The sequence below is a fragment of the Lissotriton helveticus genome, chromosome 9 (genome assembly GCF_964261635.1).
Source record: "Lissotriton helveticus chromosome 9, aLisHel1.1, whole genome shotgun sequence".
In the NCBI taxonomy this organism is placed as follows: domain Eukaryota; kingdom Metazoa; phylum Chordata; class Amphibia; order Caudata; family Salamandridae; genus Lissotriton; species Lissotriton helveticus.
This window is the reverse complement of record NC_136070.1, coordinates 24,056,426-24,075,883: the sequence shown is the minus strand read 5'-3', so window position 1 is coordinate 24,075,883 and position 19,458 is coordinate 24,056,426. Positions and strand designations below refer to the sequence as shown.

The following is a 19,458-nucleotide window of genomic DNA, read 5'->3' as shown; positions in this document are numbered from 1 at the left end:
GTGCCGGTGCCTTGCTCACTAGGGACCTCTAGGAGCAGCTTGCGGTACTGCACCTAGACATGCAGTGCTGGTGCCTTGCTCACTAGGGACCTCTAGGAGCAGCTTGCGGTACTGCACCTAGACATGCAGTACTGGTGCCTTGCTCACTAGGGACCTCTAGGAGCAGCTTGCGGTACTGCACCTAGACAAGCAGTGCTGGTGCCTCGCTCACTGGGGACCTCTAGGAACAGCTTGCAGTACTGCACCTAGACATGCAGTGCTGGTGCCTTGCTCACTGGGGACCTCTAGGAACAGCTTGCAGTACTGCACCTAGACATGCAGTGCTGGTGCCTTGCTCACTAGGGACCTCTAGGAGTAGCTTGCGGTACTGCACCTAGACAAGCAGTGCTCATACCTGGCTCACTGGGGACCTCTAGGAGCAGCTTGTGGTACTGCACCTAGACCTGCAGTGCTGGTGCCTTCCTCACTGGGGACCTCTAGGAGCAGCTTGCGGAACTGCACCTAGACATGCAGGGCTGTTGCCGTGCTCCCTAGGGACCTCTAGGAGCAGCTTGCGGTACTGCACCTAGACATGCAGTGCTGGTGCCTTGCTCACTAGGGACTCTAGGAGCAGCTTGCGGTACTACACCTAGACGTGCAGTGCTGGTGCCTTGCTCACTGGGGACCTCTACGAGCAGCTTGCGGTACTGCACCTAGACAAGCAGTGCTGGTGCCTCGCTCACTAGGGACCTCTAGGAGCAGCTTGCGGTACTGCACCTAGACATGCAGTGCTGTGCCTTGCTCACTGGGGACCTCTAGGAGCAGCTTGCGGTACTGCACCTAGACATGCAGTGCTGGTGCCTTGTTCACTGGGGACCTCTAGGAGTAGCTTGTGGTACTGCACCGAGACATGCAGTGCTGGTGCCTTGCTCACTAGGGACTATAGGAGCAGCTTGCGGTACTGCACCTAGACCTGCAGTGCTGGTGCCTTGCTCACTGGGGACCTCTAGGAGCAGCTTGCGGTACTGCACCTAGACATGCAGTGCTGTGCCTTCCTCACTGGGGACCTCTAGGAGCAGCTTGCGGTACTGCACCTAGACATGCAGGGCTGTTGCCGTGCTCCCTAGGGACCTCTAGGAGCAGCTTGCGGTACTGCACCTAGACATGCAGTGCTGGTGCCTTGCTCACTAGGGACTCTAGGAGCAGCTTGCGGTACTACACCTAGACGTGCAGTGCTGGTGCCTTGCTCACTAGGGACTATAGGAGCAGCTTGCGGTACTGCACCTAGACCTGCAGTGCTGGTGCCTTGCTCACTGGGGACCTCTAGGAGCAGCTTGCGGTACTGCATCTAGACATGCAGTGCTGGTGCCTTGCTCACTGGGGACCTCTAGGAGCAGCTTGTGGTACTGCACCTAGACATGCAGTGCTGTGCCTTGCTCACTAGGGACCTCTAGGAGCAGCTTGCGGTACTGCACCTAGACAAGCAGTGCTGGTGCCTTGCTCACTAGGGACCTCTAGGAGCAGCTTGTGGTACTGCACTGAGACATGCAGTGCTGGTGCCTTGCTCACGAGGGACCTCTAGGAGCAGCTTGCGGTACTGCACCTAGACATGCAGTGTTGGTGCCTTGCTCACTAGGGACCTCTAGGAGTAGCTTGCGGTACTGCACCTAGACATGCAGTGCTGGTGCCTTGCTCACTAGGGACCTCTAGGAGCAGCTTGCGGTTCTGCACCTAGACATGCAGTGCTGGTGCCTTGCTCACTAGCGGCCTCTAGGAGCAGCTTGCGGTTCTGCACCTAGACATGCAGTGCTGGTGCCTTGCTCACTAGGGACCTCTAGGAGCAGCTTGCGGTACTGCACCAAGACATGCAGTGCTGGTGCCTTGCTCATTGGGGACCGCTAGGAGCAGCTTGCGGTACTGCACCTAGACATGCAGTGCTGGTGCCTTGCTCACTAGGGACCTCTAGGAGCAGCTTTCGGTACTGCACCGAGACATGCAGTGCTGGTGCCTTGCTCACTAGGGACCTCTAGGAGCAGCTTGCGGTACTGCACCTAGACAAGCAGTGCTGGTGCCTTCCTCACTGGGGACCTCTTGGAGCAGCTTGCGGTTCTGCACCTAGACATGCAGTGCCGGTGCCTTGTTCACTAGGGACCTCTAGGAGCAGCTTGCGGTACTGCACCTAGACGTGCAGTGCTGGTGCCTTGCTCACTGGGGACCTCTTGGAGCAGCTTGCGGTTCTGCACCTAGACATGCAGTGCTGGTGCCTTGCTCACTGGGGACCTCTAGGAGCAGCTTGCGGTACTGCACCTAGACATGCAGTGCTGTTGCCTTGCTCACTAGGGACCTCTAGGAGCAGCTTGCGGTACTGCACCTAGACATGCAGTGCTGGTGCCTTCCTCACTGGGGACCTCTAGGAGCAGCTTGTGGTACTGCACCAAGACAAGCAGTGCTGGTGCCTTGCTCACTAGGGACCTCTAGGAGCAGCTTGCGGTACTGCACCGAGACATGCAGTGCTGGTGCCTTGCTCACTAGGGACCTCTAGGAGCAGCTTTCGGTACTGCACCGAGACATGCAGTGCTGGTGCCTTGCTCACTAGGGACCTCTAGGAGCAGCTTGCGGTACTGCACCTAGACATGCAGTGCCGGTGCCTTGCTCACTGGGGACCTCTTGGAGCAGCTTGCGGTTCTGCACCTAGACATGCAGTGCTGGTGCCTTGCTCACTGGGGACCTCTAGGAGCAGCTTGCGGTACTGCACCTAGACATGCAGTGCTGGTGCCTTGCTCACTGGGGACCTCTAGGAGCAGCTTGCGGTACTGCACCTAGACATACAGTGCTGGTGCCTTGCTCATTGGGGATCTCTAGGAGCAGCTTGCGGTTCTGCACCTAGACATGCAGTGCTGGTGCCTCGCTCATTGGGGATCTCTAGGAGCAGCTTGCGGTACTGCACTTAGACATGCAGTGCTGTGCCTTGCTCACTGGGGACCTCTAGGAGCAGCTTGCGGTACTGCACCTAGACAAGCAGTGCTGGTGCCTCGCTCACTGGGGACCTCTAGGAGCAGCTTGCAGTACTGCACCTAGACATGCAGTGCTGGTGCTTTGCTCACTGGGGACCTCTAGGAGCAGTTTGTGGTGCTGCACCTAGACATGCAGTGCTGGTGCCTTGCTCACTAGGGACCTCTAGGATCAGCTTATGGTACTGCACCGAGACATGCAGTGCTGGTGCCTTGCTCACTGGGGACCTCTAGGAGCAGCTTGCGGTACTACACCAAGACATGCAGTGCTGGTGCCTTGCTCACTAGGGACCTCTAGGAGCAGCTTGCGGTACTGCACCTAGACATGCAGTGCTGGTGCCTTGCTCACTAGGGACCTCTAGGAGCAGCTTGCGGTACTGCACTGAGACATGCAGTGCTGGTGCCTTGCTCACTATGGACCTCTAGGAGCAGCTTGTGGTACTGCACCTAGACATGCAGTGCTGGTGCTTCGCTCACTAGGGGCCTCTAGGAGCAGCTTGCGGTACTGCACCTAGACATGCAGTGCTGGTGCCTTGCTCGCTAGAGACCTCTAGGAGCAGCTTGCGGTACTGCACCGAGACATGCAGTGCTGGTGCTTTGCTCACTAGGGACCTCTAGGAGCAGCTTGCAGTACTGCACCTAGACATGCAGTGCTGGTGCCTTGCTCACTTGGGACCTCTTGGAGCAGCTTGCGGTACTGCACCTAGACATGCAGTGCTGGTGCCTTGCTCACTAGAGACCTCTAGGAGCAGCTTGCGGTACTGCACCTAGACATGCAGTGCTGGTGCCTTGCTCACTGGGGACCTCTTGGAGCAGCTTGCGGTACTGCACCTAGACAAGCAGTGCTGGTGCCTTGCTCATTGGGGATCTCTAGGAGCAGCTTGCGGTACTGCACCTAGACATGCAGTGCTGGTGCCTTGCTCACTGGGGACCTCTTGGAGCAGCTTGCGGTACTGCACCTAGACATGCAGTGCTGGTGCCTTGCTCATTGGGGACCGCTAGGAGCAGCTTGCGGTACTGCACCTAGACATGCAGTGCTGGTGCCTTCCTCACTGGGGACCTCTAGGAGCAGCTTGTGGTACTGCACCTAGACATGCAGTGCTGGTGCCTTGCTCACTGGGGACCTCTAGGAGCAGCTTGTGGTACTGCACCGAGACATGCAGTGCTGGTGCCTTGCTCACTGGGGACCTCTTGGAGCAGCTTGTGGTACTGCACCTAGACATGCAGTGCTGGTGCCTTGCTCACGAGGGACCTCTAGGAGCAGCTTGCGGTACTGCACCTAGACCTGCAGTGCTGGTGCCTTGCTCACTAGGGACCTCTAGGAGCAGCTTGCGGTACTGCACCTAGACATGCAGTGCTGGTGCCTTGCTCACTGGGGACCTCTAGGAGCAGCTTGCGGTACTGCACCTAGACATGCAGTGCTGTTGCCTTGCTCACTGGGGACCTCTTGGAGCAGCTTGTGGTACTGCATCTAGACATGCAGTGCTGGTGCCTTGCTCACTGTGGACCTCTAGGAGCAGCTTGCGGTACTGCACCTAGACATGCAGTGCTAGTGCCTTGCTCACTAGGGACCTCTAGGAGCAGCTTGCGGTACTGCACCTAGACCTGCAGTGCTGGTGCCTTGCTCACTGGGGACCTCTAGGAGCAGCTTGCGGTACTGCACCTAGACATACAGTGCTGGTGCCTTGCTCACTGGGGACCTCTTGGAGCAGCTTGTGGTACTGCACCTAGACAAGCAGTGCTGGTGCCTTGCTCACTAGGGACCTCCAGGAGCAGCTTGCGGTACTGCACCTAGACATGCAGTGCTGGTGCCTTGCTCACTAGGGACCTCTAGGAGCAGCTTGCGGTACTGCACCTAGACATGCAGTGCTGGTGCCTTGCTCACTAGGGACCTCTAGGAGCAGCTTGCGGTACTGCACCTAGACATGCAGTGCTAGTGCCTTGCTCACTAGGGACCTCTAGGAGTAGCTTGCGGTACTGCACCTAGACATGCAGTGCTGGTGCCTTGCTCACTAGAGACCTCTAGGAGCAGCTTGCGGTACTGCACCTAGACCTGCAGCGCTGGTGCCTTGCTCACTAGGGACCTCTAGGAGCAGCTTGCGGTACTGCACCTAGACATGCAGTGCTAGTGCCTTGCTCACTAGGGACCTCTAGGAGCAGCTTGCGGTACTGCACCTAGACATGCAGTGCTAGTGCCTTGCTCACTAGGGACCTCTAGGAGCAGCTTGCGGTACTGCACCTAGACATGCAGTGCTGGTGCCTTGCTCACTGGGGACCTCTAGGAGCAGCTTGCGGTACTGCATCTAGACATGCAGTGCTGGTGCCTTGCTCACTAGGGACATCTTGGAGCAGCTTGCGGTACTGCACCTAGACATGCAGTGCTGGTGCCGTGCTCACTAGGGACCTCTAGGAGCAGCTTGCGGTACTGCACCTAGACATGCAGTGCTGGTGCCGTGCTCACTAGGGACCTCTAGGATGAGCTTGCGGTTCTGCACCTAGACCTGCAGTGCTGGTGCCTTGCTCACTAGGGACCTCTAGGATGAGCTTGCGGTACTGCACCTAGACCTGCAGTGCTGGTGCCTTGCTCACTAGGGACCTCTAGGAGCAGTTTGCGGTACTGCACCTAGACAAGCAGGGGTGGTGCCTTGCTCACTGGGGACCTCTAGGAGCAGCTTGCGGTACTGCACCTAGACATGCAGGGGTGGTGCCTTGCTCACTAGGGACCTCTAGGAGCAGCTTGCGGTACTGCACCTAGACATGCAGTGCTAGTGCCTTGCTCACTAGGGACCTCTAGGTGCATCTTGCGGTACTGCAACTCGACATGCAGTGCTGTGCCTTGCTCACTGGGGACCTCTAGGAGCAGCTTGCGCTACTGCACCTAGACATGCAGTGCTGGTGCCTTGATCACTAGGGACCTCTAGAAGCAGCTTGTGGTACTGCACCGAGACATGCAGTGCTGGTGCCTTACTCACTAGGGACCTCTAGGAGCAGCTTGCGGTACTGCACCTAGACATGCAGTGCTGGTGCCTTGCTCACTGGGGACCTCTAGGAGCAGCTTGCGGTACTGCATCTAGACATGCAGTGCTGGTGCCTTGCTCACTGGGGACCTCTAGGAGCAGCTTGTGGTACTGCACCTAGACATGCAGTGCTGGTGCCTTGATCACTAGGGACCTCTAGGAGCAGCTTGTGGTACTGCACCGAGACATGCAGTGCTGGTGCCTTGTTCACTGGGGACCTCTAGGAGCAGCTTGCGGTACTGCACCTAGACATGCAGTGCTGGTGCCTTGCTCACTAGGGACCTCTAGAAGCAGCTTGCGGTACTGCACCGAGGCATGCAGTGCTGGTGCCTTGCTCACTGGGGACCTCTAGGAGCAGCTTGTGGTACTGCACCGAGACATGCAGTGCTGGTGCCTTGCTCACTAGGGACCTCTAGGAGCAGCTTGCGGTACTGCACCTGGACATGCAGTGCTGGTGCCTTGCTCACTAGGGACCTCTAGGAGCAGCTTGCGGTACTGCACCTAGACATGCAGTGCTGGTACCTTGCTTAATTGGGGCCTCTAGCAGCATCTTGCGGTACTGCACCGAGACATGCACTGCTGGTGCCTTGCTCACTAGGGACCTCTAGAAGCAGCTTGTGGTACTGCACTGAAACATACAATGCTTGTTCCTGGCTCACTATGCAAGCATTTGCAACGCACTATGTCTCGCATTACTAAAAGTATGAGCTATTGGCGTTGCATTCTTTTTTGTCACGCCAATACCTCAAACTATCAATAATGCAAGTCCCATTGCATCACAAATGCTTGTTCTGTACTTGTCTCTATTTTCCCATCTTTTGCTCCATCCTCCTCTCTCTCTGTGTCACTGTTTTAATGTATTTCTCTTCCCCTTCTTTTGCTCTTTATTACTGTTTTCCTGTCGTTGTCCCTGTTTTCTTGTCTTTCTCTCTTCCCTCCTTCTTTCGCTCTTCGCCATCGCTTCCTCTTTTTCGCTTTTTCTTCTCTTCCTTTCTCGCCTTTGCTCCGGGTCAGACTCTTGTGACTCGTCCGGTCCCCCACCATCCGTGCGAGTGACCTCCAGCCGCACACATTAGCCGATGCTGGGTGCCCTCTTTAACAGGCATGGGTACTATCTTTGACCAGCACGGGTGCTCTCTGTGACCAGCATGGGTGCCCTCTTTGACTGGCACGGGTGCCCTCTTTGACTTGCATGGGTGCCCTCTTCGACTGGCATGGGTGCTATCTTTGACCGGCACGGGGGCCCTCTTTCACTGGCCCGTGTGCCCTCTTTGACCAGCAGGTATACCCTCTGTGACCCTCACAGATGCCCTGCACGTGTGCCCTCCTTGGCCAGCAAGCGTGCCCTCTGTGACTGGCACGGGTACTCTCAGTGACAGGCATGGTGCATCAGTGACCGGCACAGGTGCCCTCTTTGACCGGCATTGGTACTTTCTGTGACTGGCATGGGTGCATCTGTGACCGGCATGAATGTCCTCTGTGACTGGCATGGGGGCCCTCTTTGAACAGCATGGCTGGCATCTGTGACAGGCACGGGTGCTCTCTTTGACAGGTATGGGTGCCCTCTGTGCCTGGCATGTGTGCCCTCTATGACCGGCATGGGTGCCCTCTGTGACCGGCACGGGTGCCCTTGGTGACTTGCACAGGTGCCCTCTGTGACCGGCACGGGTGCCCTCTGACCGGCATGGGTGCTCTCTGTGACCAGCACGGGTGCCCTCTGACTGGCATGGGTGCCCACTGTGAGCAGCACGGGTGCCCTCTGTGACCAGCACGGGTGCATCTGTGACCTGCATTGGTACTTTCTGTGACTGGTATGGGTGCATCTGTGACCGGCATGAATGCCCTCTGTGACTGGCATGGGTGCCCTCTTTGAACAGCATGGCTGGCATCTCTGACAGGCACGGGTACTCTCAGTGACAGGCACGGTTCATCTGTGACCCGCACAGTTGCCCTCTTTGACCGGCATGTGTACTCTCTGTGACTGGCACGTGTACTCTCTGTGACCAGCACATGTGCCCTCTGTGACCAGCACATGTGCCCTTTGTGACTGTCACGGATGCCCTCTGTGACTGGCATGGATGCCCTCTTTGAACTGCATGGGTGCCTTCTGTGACCAGCATGAGTGCTCTTTTTGACTGGCACGTCTGCCCTCTTTGACTGGTACGGGTGCCGTCTTTGACAGGCACACGTGCTCTCTGTGACCTGCACTGTGCCCTCTGTGAATGGCACGGGTGCATCTGTTACTGGCATGGATAACCTCTGTGACCAGCACGGGTGCCCTCTTTGAACAGCACTGGTGCCCTCTGTGACAGGCACAGGTGCCCTCTGTGACCGGCACGGGTGCCCTCTGACCGGCAGGGGTGCCCCCTGACCAGCACGGGTGCCCCCTGACTGGCATAGGTGCCCTCTGTGACTGGCACAGGTGCCCTCTGACTGGCACGGGTGCCCCCTGACCGGCATGGGTGCCCTCTGTGACCGGCACGGGTGCCCTCTGACTGGCACGGGTGCCCCCTGACTGGCATGGGTCCCCTCTGTGACTGGCACGGGTGCCCCAAGTAACAGGCACAGGTTCCCTCTGACCGGTACGGGTGCCCTCTCTGGCAGGCACAGGTGCTCTCTGTGACAGGCATCGGTGCTCTCTGTGACCGGCACGGGTGCCCTTAGTGACAGGCACAGGTGCCCTCTGTGACAGGCATCGGTGCTCTCTGTGACCGGCATGGTTGTCCTCTTTGACAGGACAGGTGCTCTCTGTGACCAGCACAGGTGCCCTTAGTGACAGGCACAGGTGCCCTCTGTGACCGGCAGGGGTGCCCTCGGTGACCGGCAGGGGTGCCCTCTGTGACCGGCACGGGTGCCTTCTGACCGGCACGGGTGCCCCCTGACCGGCATGGGTGCCCTCTGTGACCGGCACGGGTGCCCTCTGACTGGCACGGGTGCCCCCTGACCGGCATGGGTCCCCTCTGTGACAGGCACGGGTGCCCCAAGTAACAGGCACAGGTTCCCTCTGACCGGTACGGGTGCCCTCTCTGGCAGGCACAGGTGCTCTCTGTGACAGGCATCGGTGCTCTCTGTGACCGGCATGGGTGCCCTTAGTGACAGGCACAGGTGCCCTCTGTGACAGGCATCGGTGCTCTCTGTGACCGGCATGGTTGTCCTCTTTGACAGGACAGGTGCTCTCTGTGACAGGCACAGGTGCCCTCTGTGACCGGCAGGGGTGCCCTCGGTGACCGGCAGGGGTGCCCTCTGTGACCGGCATGGGTGCCCTCTGTGACCGGCATGGGTGCCCTCTGTGACTGGCATGGTGCCCTCTGTGACCGGCACGGGTGCCCCTAGTGACAGGCACAGGTTCCCTCTGACCGGTACTGGTGCCCTCTCTGACAGGCACAGGTGCTCTCTGTGACAGGCATCGGTGCTCTCTGTGACCGGCACGGTTGTCCTCTGTGACCGGAAAGGGTGCCCTCTGTGACCGGTACGGGTGCCCTCTGTGACCGGCATGGGTGCCCTCTGTGACCGGCACTGGTGCCCTCTGTGACCGGCATGGGTGCCCTCTGTGACCGGCACTGGTGCCTCTGTGACTGGCATGGGTGCCCTTTGTGACTGGCATGGGTGCCCTTAGTGACAGGCACAGGTGCCCTCTGTGACTCGCAGGGGGGCACCTCCCTCCGCGGCCAGTGCATTGGACCCGTCTGTCCCCGCAGCCTGTTTTCCATGTGTCATAACTCCTTGAGTAACTGCTTCCCGGAGACAAACGACGAGCAATCATCTAATGCAGCGGGCACTCGCTCATCCATCACCCATCGCCGGAAGCCCCGCCCCCTCCAGCCCTCTCTGGATTAAGTCACTCGCAAAACAGAACTTCATCTTAAAACAGCCATCAATCAGAGGGCCGGCTGGCTGTCAATCACAGGCTCCTTCCGGTCAGAGCTGGTGGGGGCCCTGGGAGGACAGGGAGCGCTAGAGAGCCCCCACCCCAAACACACCCTGTTATATACACAACACGCAACCACACCGGGGCACGCGTCACCTACAGACCAGGCGCGACCTGGGCAGGGTAAGGTTCACCCACAGACCAGGCGCAACCTGGGCAGGGTAAGGTTCACCCACAGACCAGGTGAAACACCAAGACGGGCCAAGGTTCACCCACAGACCAGGCGCAACCTGGGCAGGGTAAGGTTCACCCACAGACCAGGTGTAACGCCTGGACGGACCAAGGTTCACTCACAGACCAGGTGAAACGCCTGCAAAGACCAACAGGGGTTACACATGGTCACTCACTGACCATGGGTAACCCCTGTACGCCACGGGCCAAGGCTCACCCACAGGCCAGGCGCAACACGGGCAGGGTTCAGGGTAAGGTTCACCCCCAGACCAGGTGCAACCCCTGCATGCCACGGGCCAAGGTTCACCCACAGACCGGGCGCAACACGGGCAGTGGAAGGTTCACCCATAGACTGCAATGCCTGTGTTGGACTTTGGCCCTTAGGGCAGGTTCACCCCTAGACTTTTTGCTTGAAATGGTGACCTGGAGATGGTGATTTTGGGATTCTGCGCACTTTCACTGTGTCCCAGTGGAAAGTGCGTGCGCACTCTGAGTGCATGTGCTGAGCTAGGCCTGCCCGCCCATAGGAATGCATGGGGAATGTATGTGTCCCTGGTAGTTCCTGATGCGTGGGGTGTACAGGCTTGAGTCTGGTATGTGTGAACTCGTGTGAGTGAATGCTGCGCAACGGTGTATGCAGCATGTATGTGTCTAGTAGCGAAGCGCCATTTCTAGACATGGCTGTACGTGTGCTGTGAGGGTGCTGGCGTGTGATTGGCTGGAGCTGGCTGGCATGCCAGGCTCCAGGAAGTCTGGATGGGTCTGCCCGGTGGTGAGTGGGAGATCTGCATGAGTAATGTGTGGGAGGAGTGTACCTGTGTCCTGGATGGGCTGGGTTTTCCCCACACAATGCTGGCTCCGCCCCCCTGTGGTGTGTCTAATGACCCAAGCCCTGCCAGTGAATAAGAGAGGGTGGTTGAGGTAAACAGAGTACTCAAGAACCAGCTGCGACTGGTTCCGCCCCCACTCTACACCCTCAGACAAAGGAATGCACTGTATAAAAATGGGGCTGTGTCCCCACTGAGGTTGTTCTTTTCCAGGATCCAGAGGGTGCTGCTGCTGGGCCAGAGGACCGCCACTTGGGGTGTCTCCCTGCCTGGAGACCCAGTGTGCTGGCTCTGGGCCCAGCCTTGCCCCCCTGCCTACCAAGGAGGACTTCTGCTGGGCTTATTAGCCCCTAGCGCCTGGGAGCGCTTTTTATTGACTTTTGGCGCTTGAGGGCGCTTTGCTGTGACCCAGCGCTTAATAGCGCTTGAAATTGCCATTTGAGCGCAGGGAGCGCTTTAAATTTCATTTGGCGCTTGAGAGCGCTCTGGGTGCTTTTTCCTGCTCTATTTGCCAATTTGGAAGCCCCTGGCGAGTGCCCACCTCGCCAGGGACTGTGCCGCTATTGTCGTGGCCATAGCGAGAGCCCACCTCGCCTGCTATCTAAATTGGAGGGTTCACCGCCGCTGCCCGGAGTTTGCCTCGAGGGCCCGCCTCCCGACCGAGGGCCGCGCTGCCATTGGCGGCCCCCAGTCACCGGAAGTCAGGCAGGCTGTAGCGGGACAACAGGAAGTCCCGTCCTGCCCCGGCCCCCAGGAGGAGAGAGACCCAGCGAGGAGCAGCGCGAGAAGAAGAAGCCGGCACCTGTCCCCCCCGAGGCTCCAGGAAAGTGAGGAGAGCCCCGGGGAGAGGGGAAGCGCCGGCGGAGCAGAGACGCCGCCGAGACCCAGCGCGACGGCGGGAACCCGGTGAGTGCATCCAAAGGAGAGGGGGGTGTCGGGGCACATTGCCGGTGCCCGCCCCGCCCCTCCCGTGCAGGCCTTAGTGCTGAGAGGCCCGTGGGGCCTCCCTTGATCCCGAGTCCCCCGGGAGCGACTCCAACGAGTGGGAGCCTTTTCTTGGAGCCACGAGGTGCCCCGGGGGCACCAGTTGCTTTGCAGAGCCCAGAGAGGCTCGTGAGCCCCACCATTGTGTTTCAGAGCCAGAGAGGCTCTTAGGGGGCATTTCTGGGCAATTCGAGTCCCCAAGAGGGGGACTCCAACTAGAGCCAGAGAGGCTCGAGGCGCTATTTGTTTACCGAGCCCAGAGAGGCTCTAGGGGGCCTGCTGGTTTTGTGAGAGCCCTGAGAAAGGCTCGTTGCCCATTTTCGTTTTGAGAGCCCTGAGAGGCTCTGGGGCCCAGTGGTCCTGGAAAGAAGGGCCTGAGAGAGGCTCAGCAGCCCCCTTACTTGTCCAGGAGCCCAGCGAGGCTCCGCAGTGCCACAGTGGTGGTTCTTGAGCCCAGAGAGGCTCCAACGTTGCCCTAACTTTCCCTGCACCAGTTGCCCAGCACTTTGTGGGCAACTGCGACGTTTAGGCCCTGACATTGGGACACAGGGACAGTCACAGGTGGTGACTGATCTAAGTTTTGCGCAATGTTATTTCTTTACACCTCTGAATGTATTGTGATGCAGCATGTGTTTTCCTCTTTACACCTCTGAATGAATGTTATGCATTGCATCATGTGTTTTCCTCTTACACCCCTACAGGTATTGTAATACATAGGTGGTTGTTTTCTCCCTAGTACAGGTGGTGCTAGTGAGATCCTGGTTACCAGTGATTACTGGTTGTGTGCTATTTTGTGCTATATTCTATGTACTAAGTGCTATTTCTGAAAGTGCTACTTCTGATTCCTAACAGTGGTCCAGGTGGCCCTGTCTTGTACATATCCCCTTGTAAATTCTGCCCGTGCCTCTGGCACATTGTAAAGTGTGTGTTTTATCTAATGTGTTTTGGTGTAATACAAAGGCTATTTTTATATAACCTTGTGTGGAGTTTCCTTTGTGGTGGGCCTTTGGTTGTTGTTGCTGGGGTGCGTGCGCAAATACTTAGCCTACATCGCCTCCAAGTTTAGCCTTGCTGCTCGCGCCACGTTACCTAGAGGGTGAGTAGGGGTTATCTTGGCGTGTAACTCCCTTGCCCTGACTTGGGTGTGGTGGTCTCTGACTGACTTTGGCGAAAGCCCTGGCCAGCCGGGGATCCCACTTCCAACATTGGCGGCAAGCGGTGGGATAAGGATTTGTGTTTGCCTTGTACCTTAGTAGCGGCTGGCTGCACCACAAAACTCTGCATTTTAGATGACCACATTTTAAGGGGATTGTTTTTTTTGGAAGTTTCATATTTTCTTCTCCTGAAGGTATCATTGTGCAATTGTGTCCAGTGCATTTGTTCCCCTGCCCCGCGCCCAGAGTCTGGTACCTGTGTCACTTGTGGTCAGGTTGAGAAGTCAGGGGTGGTAGAAACTGCCTTACTAGTCCGAGGGGGGGGTTGTGTGTGGATGAATGGTGTGTGGCACTAGGCAAGTGAGTGTGAGTTCTCTGGGGTAGAGAGCTTGCTGAATACCTTGTGAATTGTGTACTCCTGTGTTAGCTCAGACCCCTAGGTTCCCTGTGTGATCTCTTCACTAGAACGTCCGCCAGAATGGTGCCTGCTTTTGATGTCTGTGATCTGTTTAGATACAGTATGGGAGAGTTGGTAAGGTTCTGTGAAGAGAGAGACATAGGGGTGGATGAGTTAGACACTCAGTCCGAACTTAGGAGCAGCCTGATCCTATGGCAAAAGTGTCAGTGGGACCTTGAGCGCAGTGAGGAAAGGGCCCGGGCTTCACACCAGGAGGGTGGTGGGTCTGTGGGGAGCCCTGAAGATTCAGAAGAGGAGGAAGAAAATGATAGCACAGGGACGCCAGCAGATAGTGAGGACCCCATAGATAGGGAGTCCCTTGCTGGGTCCAGCATAGGAGGCAGCGCCTCATCCCTTTCCCTGTCCCCAGAGGAGCTGGAAGATAGGAGGAGAGAAAGGGAGCACCAGCTGGCTTTAGAGAGGCTCAGGTTGGAGCATGCCCAGGCTATGGCACAGCTGGGCATTAGAAAGCAACAGCTAGAGACCGAGAGGGTCTTAGCGCAGGAAAGGATAGAGGAGGCTGAGAGGGCCTCCACCAGAGGCGAAGTAGCTCTGGAGGGTAGACTATCCCCTGCGCGCAGTGTTGAGTTTCTGGATCCCCCAGGGAGGGTTGGGTCCAGTGGTGGCAGCTATTTAGATTCCAGTGTAGGAAATCCCAGTCCCAGTTCCCCCAGTCTGGTACCTGTTTCCCAAGAGGAGGAGTATAGGTTGAAATTCAGGGGCAGTAGGAAGCTGCCTCACCAGTCGTGGGAGAAGTTTGAGGATGAATGTTGTGGAGCACTGTGGGCTTGGGTAGAGGTTCACACTGACTCTGATTTTGAAGTCTTGTTTGATCTTATAGTCAAAGAGCAGGTGCTCAGTGGTTGTTCGCCAGAGTTGCGCCAACACCTGTTGCAAGTTGGATTTACTGATACAGAGTTACTGGCAAGGGAAGCCGACCGCTGGGAAAGGGCCAGAGGTTCTCTAGGGTCATTGGTGAGTGACTCCAAAAGTAGTGGTTCAGGGATCTTCCAGCCCAGCGTGGTGGAAGAGGCTCAGTGTAGCCCAGCTAGGTCCCAGGATAGCGAGGAGGGTGTAGGGGCTCACTGCCTGGCTCAGTGGAGCAGGAGTCAGTGGGTGGCTGAGAGCCCCCAGAGGCCCGAAGCCCTGTCTCAGAACCTGGGTGGTTTCTTGAGGGAACACCAGGTTGGGGACCTAGGCTGTCCTGTTAACCCATTTGAGGAAGATCTCCTAGTGAGTAGAGGACCTGGAGCGTCTGTAACCAGAGCTCCTATGGTTCTAGAGTCTGGCAGTACCGCTCCGGTAGGGAGGGTACAGGAGTCCAGAGTGAGGAGTGATTGGGGGAGTTCCCCAGTGGAAGGACCAGTGGGTCAGGGACTACCCAGTTGGGCTAGGTTCCCGTGTAGTGACCATGGTGACACCACTTCTGGTCTGGGGGATCGTCACGCACTGTCAGGTGGACAGAGGGCGGGAGATCTGCGCCAGACAGACAGTCACGCAACCGATGTGACATTTGTTAGCCTCAGGGGGATTGCGAGTGAATCCCCAGAAGTCCTGGAGTGCCAGGCAATTGTTCCACCGAAGGTTCTAGACCAGAGGTTGGGAGGCCAGGTTCAGGATCAGCCTGACCTGAAGGGTAGGACGACTGTAACCAGTGTCCTGACCGGTTCTTCTTCCAGAGGAACTTCTCCAGGTGGGAGAGGGCAGACCTCTGGAAGGGGGTGCAGAGGGTGGGAGAGCCCACCTCTGACCCCGGTGCAACCTGAGTGGATAAGTCCTGGGTTGGAATGGCGTTCTAGGGGTACCCCTCGCAGAGGGAGGAGGAACCCTAGGAGAAGAGGTAGGGGGAGGAGAGCCTTCCCTGAGACTCCTGGTCCGCCTGAGGTTGTAGGCCTTAGGCTGGAGAACCAGTGGCAGTCTAGTCCTGTCTTGCAGACAGGAAGAGTGGAAAATGGCTCCTATGTGCCAGGGGTTACTACCCCCCGCTCTGCGAATTGGCATGGACCAGTGGCACCTGGGTGGCCCAGGGCCTGGTCCTGGCCGCGGACAACTTGGGAGTACCAGTGGGGTAGCCCAGTTGGTCCAGACAGTGTGTTTAGAAGGAATCCCCTGGGTTCACCATGGCGTAGAACAGGAGGGTGTCCCTGCAGTTGTGGGCCCGCGTCCGTGTTCTATCGCCCCAAGCAGGGAAGTCCATCACGGTGGTGATTGTTCTCCCCTGCGTTTTGGCTGGAAGGGGGTTATGTTGGACTTTGGCCCTTAGGGCAGGTTCACCCCTAGACTTTTTGCTTGAAATGGTGACCTGGAGATGGTGATTTTGGGATTCTGCGCACTTTCACTGTGTCCCAGTGGAAAGTGCGTGCGCACTCTGAGTGCATGTGCTGAGCTAGGCCTGCCCGCCCATAGGAATGCATGGGGAATGTATGTGTCCCTGGTAGTTCCTGATGCGTGGGGTGTACAGGCTTGAGTCTGGTATGTGTGAACTCGTGTGAGTGAATGCTGCGCAACGGTGTATGCAGCATGTATGTGTCTAGTAGCGAAGCGCCATTTCTAGACATGGCTGTACGTGTGCTGTGAGGGTGCTGGCGTGTGATTGGCTGGAGCTGGCTGGCATGCCAGGCTCCAGGAAGTCTGGATGGGTCTGCCCGGTGGTGAGTGGGAGATCTGCATGAGTAATGTGTGGGAGGAGTGTACCTGTGTCCTGGATGGGCTGGGTTTTCCCCACACAATGCTGGCTCCGCCCCCCTGTGGTGTGTCTAATGACCCAAGCCCTGCCAGTGAATAAGAGAGGGTGGTTGAGGTAAACAGAGTACTCAAGAACCAGCTGCGACTGGTTCCGCCCCCACTCTACACCCTCAGACAAAGGAATGCACTGTATAAAAATGGGGCTGTGTCCCCACTGAGGTTGTTCTTTTCCAGGATCCAGAGGGTGCTGCTGCTGGGCCAGAGGACCGCCACTTGGGGTGTCTCCCTGCCTGGAGACCCAGTGTGCTGGCTCTGGGCCCAGCCTTGCCCCCCTGCCTACCAAGGAGGACTTCTGCTGGGCTTATTAGCCCCTAGCGCCTGGGAGCGCTTTTTATTGACTTTTGGCGCTTGAGGGCGCTTTGCTGTGACCCAGCGCTTAATAGCGCTTGAAATTGCCATTTGAGCGCAGGGAGCGCTTTAAATTTCATTTGGCGCTTGAGAGCGCTCTGGGTGCTTTTTCCTGCTCTATTTGCCAATTTGGAAGCCCCTGGCGAGTGCCCACCTCGCCAGGGACTGTGCCGCTATTGTCGTGGCCATAGCGAGAGCCCACCTCGCCTGCTATCTAAATTGGAGGGTTCACCGCCGCTGCCCGGAGTTTGCCTCGAGGGCCCGCCTCCCGACCGAGGGCCGCGCTGCCATTGGCGGCCCCCAGTCACCGGAAGTCAGGCAGGCTGTAGCGGGACAACAGGAAGTCCCGTCCTGCCCCGGCCCCCAGGAGGAGAGAGACCCAGCGAGGAGCAGCGCGAGAAGAAGAAGCCGGCACCTGTCCCCCCCGAGGCTCCAGGAAAGTGAGGAGAGCCCCGGGGAGAGGGGAAGCGCCGGCGGAGCAGAGACGCCGCCGAGACCCAGCGCGACGGCGGGAACCCGGTGAGTGCATCCAAAGGAGAGGGGGGTGTCGGGGCACATTGCCGGTGCCCGCCCCGCCCCTCCCGTGCAGGCCTTAGTGCTGAGAGGCCCGTGGGGCCTCCCTTGATCCCGAGTCCCCCGGGAGCGACTCCAACGAGTGGGAGCCTTTTCTTGGAGCCACGAGGTGCCCCGGGGGCACCAGTTGCTTTGCAGAGCCCAGAGAGGCTCGTGAGCCCCACCATTGTGTTTCAGAGCCAGAGAGGCTCTTAGGGGGCATTTCTGGGCAATTCGAGTCCCCAAGAGGGGGACTCCAACTAGAGCCAGAGAGGCTCGAGGCGCTATTTGTTTACCGAGCCCAGAGAGGCTCTAGGGGGCCTGCTGGTTTTGTGAGAGCCCTGAGAAAGGCTCGTTGCCCATTTTCGTTTTGAGAGCCCTGAGAGGCTCTGGGGCCCAGTGGTCCTGGAAAGAAGGGCCTGAGAGAGGCTCAGCAGCCCCCTTACTTGTCCAGGAGCCCAGCGAGGCTCCGCAGTGCCACAGTGGTGGTTCTTGAGCCCAGAGAGGCTCCAACGTTGCCCTAACTTTCCCTGCACCAGTTGCCCAGCACTTTGTGGGCAACTGCGACGTTTAGGCCCTGACATTGGGACACAGGGACAGTCACAGGTGGTGACTGATCTAAGTTTTGCGCAATGTTATTTCTTTACACCTCTGAATGTATTGTGATGCAGCATGTGTTTTCCTCTTTACACCTCTGAATGAATGTTATGCATTGCATCATGTGTTTTCCTCTTACACCCCTACAGGTATTGTAATACATAGGTGGTTGTTTTCTCCCTAGTACAGGTGGTGCTAGTGAGATCCTGGTTACCAGTGATTACTGGTTGTGTGCTATTTTGTGCTATATTCTATGTACTAAGTGCTATTTCTGAAAGTGCTACTTCTGATTCCTGACAGTGGTCCAGGTGGCCCTGTCTTGTACATATCCCCTTGTAAATTCTGCCCGTGCCTCTGGCACATTGTAAAGTGTGTGTTTTATCTAATGTGTTTTGGTGTAATACAAAGGCTATTTTTATATAACCTTGTGTGGAGTTTCCTTTGTGGTGGGCCTTTGGTTGTTGTTGCTGGGGTGCGTGCGCAAATACTTAGCCTACATCGCCTCCAAGTTTAGCCTTGCTGCTCGCGCCACGTTACCTAGAGGGTGAGTAGGGGTTATCTTGGCGTGTAACTCCCTTGCCCTGACTTGGGTGTGGTGGTCTCTGACTGACTTTGGCGAAAGCCCTGGCCAGCCGGGGATCCCACTTCCAACAGCCTGCATGGGCCACGCTTCTCTTACAGACCAGGTGCAACATGGGCATGGGAAGGTACACGTACTTAACACCTGGACGGGTCATGGTTCACTCACAGGCAAAGCGCAACACGGGCAGGGGAAGGTTCACTCACAGACCAGGTGTAACGCCTGGACGGACCAAGGTTCACTCACAGACCAGGTGTAACGCCTGGACGGACCAAGGTTCACTCACAGACCAGGTGTAACGCCTGGACGGACCAAGGTTCACCCACAGACCAGGTGTAACACGGCCAAGGCAATCTTTACACCCAGACCCAGCGCAACAATGCCTAGGGCTAGGGAGGCTTCACACACAGACGAGATGCAACATGGCCTAGGAAAGCTTCATATACAGACCAGGTACTACATGGGCAGGGCACGTTTCATACATGTAACACTTGGCCAGGCACGTTTCATACATGTAACACTTGGCCAGGCAAGATTCACACAAACCAGGCCTGTTAGACATGGGGGTCTCTGGTTGGCAGAGGTAGGTACATTTGTTCAAATAGGGACCCTCGCTTCTAGTCACAGTAGGGGGGATACACTTCTAAAATAACCCCTGCTCACCCCCTTGGTAGCTTGGCACGAGCAGACAGGCTTATCTCAGAGGCAGTGTGTAAAGCGTTTGTGTTGGACTTTGGCCCTTAGGGCAGGTTCACCCCTAGACTTTTTGCTTGAAATGGTGACCTGGAGATGGTGATTTTTGGATTCTGCGCACTTTCACTGTGTCCCAGTGGAAAGTGCGTGCGCACTCTGAGTGCATGTGCTGAGCTAGGCCTGCCCGCCCATAGGAATGCATGGGGAATGTATGTGTCCCTGGTAGTTCCTGATGCGTGGGGTGTACAGGCTTGAGTCTGGTATGTGTGAACTCGTGTGAGTGAATGCTGCGCAACGGTGTATGCAGCATGTATGTGTCTAGTAGCGAAGCGCCATTTCTAGACATGGCTGTACGTGTGCTGTGAGGGTGCTGGCGTGTGATTGGCTGGAGCTGGCTGGCATGCCAGGCTCCAGG

At 57.4% G+C, this 19,458-nt stretch overlaps 1 protein-coding gene across 1 annotated transcript in view; it reads left to right on the top strand.

Moving 5' to 3' along the window:
- Window positions 1-19,458, top strand: part of NPAS3 (neuronal PAS domain protein 3) — a 1,515,755-nt gene that overhangs the window by 1,188,979 nt on the left and 307,318 nt on the right. The gene's annotated exons all lie outside the window — the stretch shown is intronic.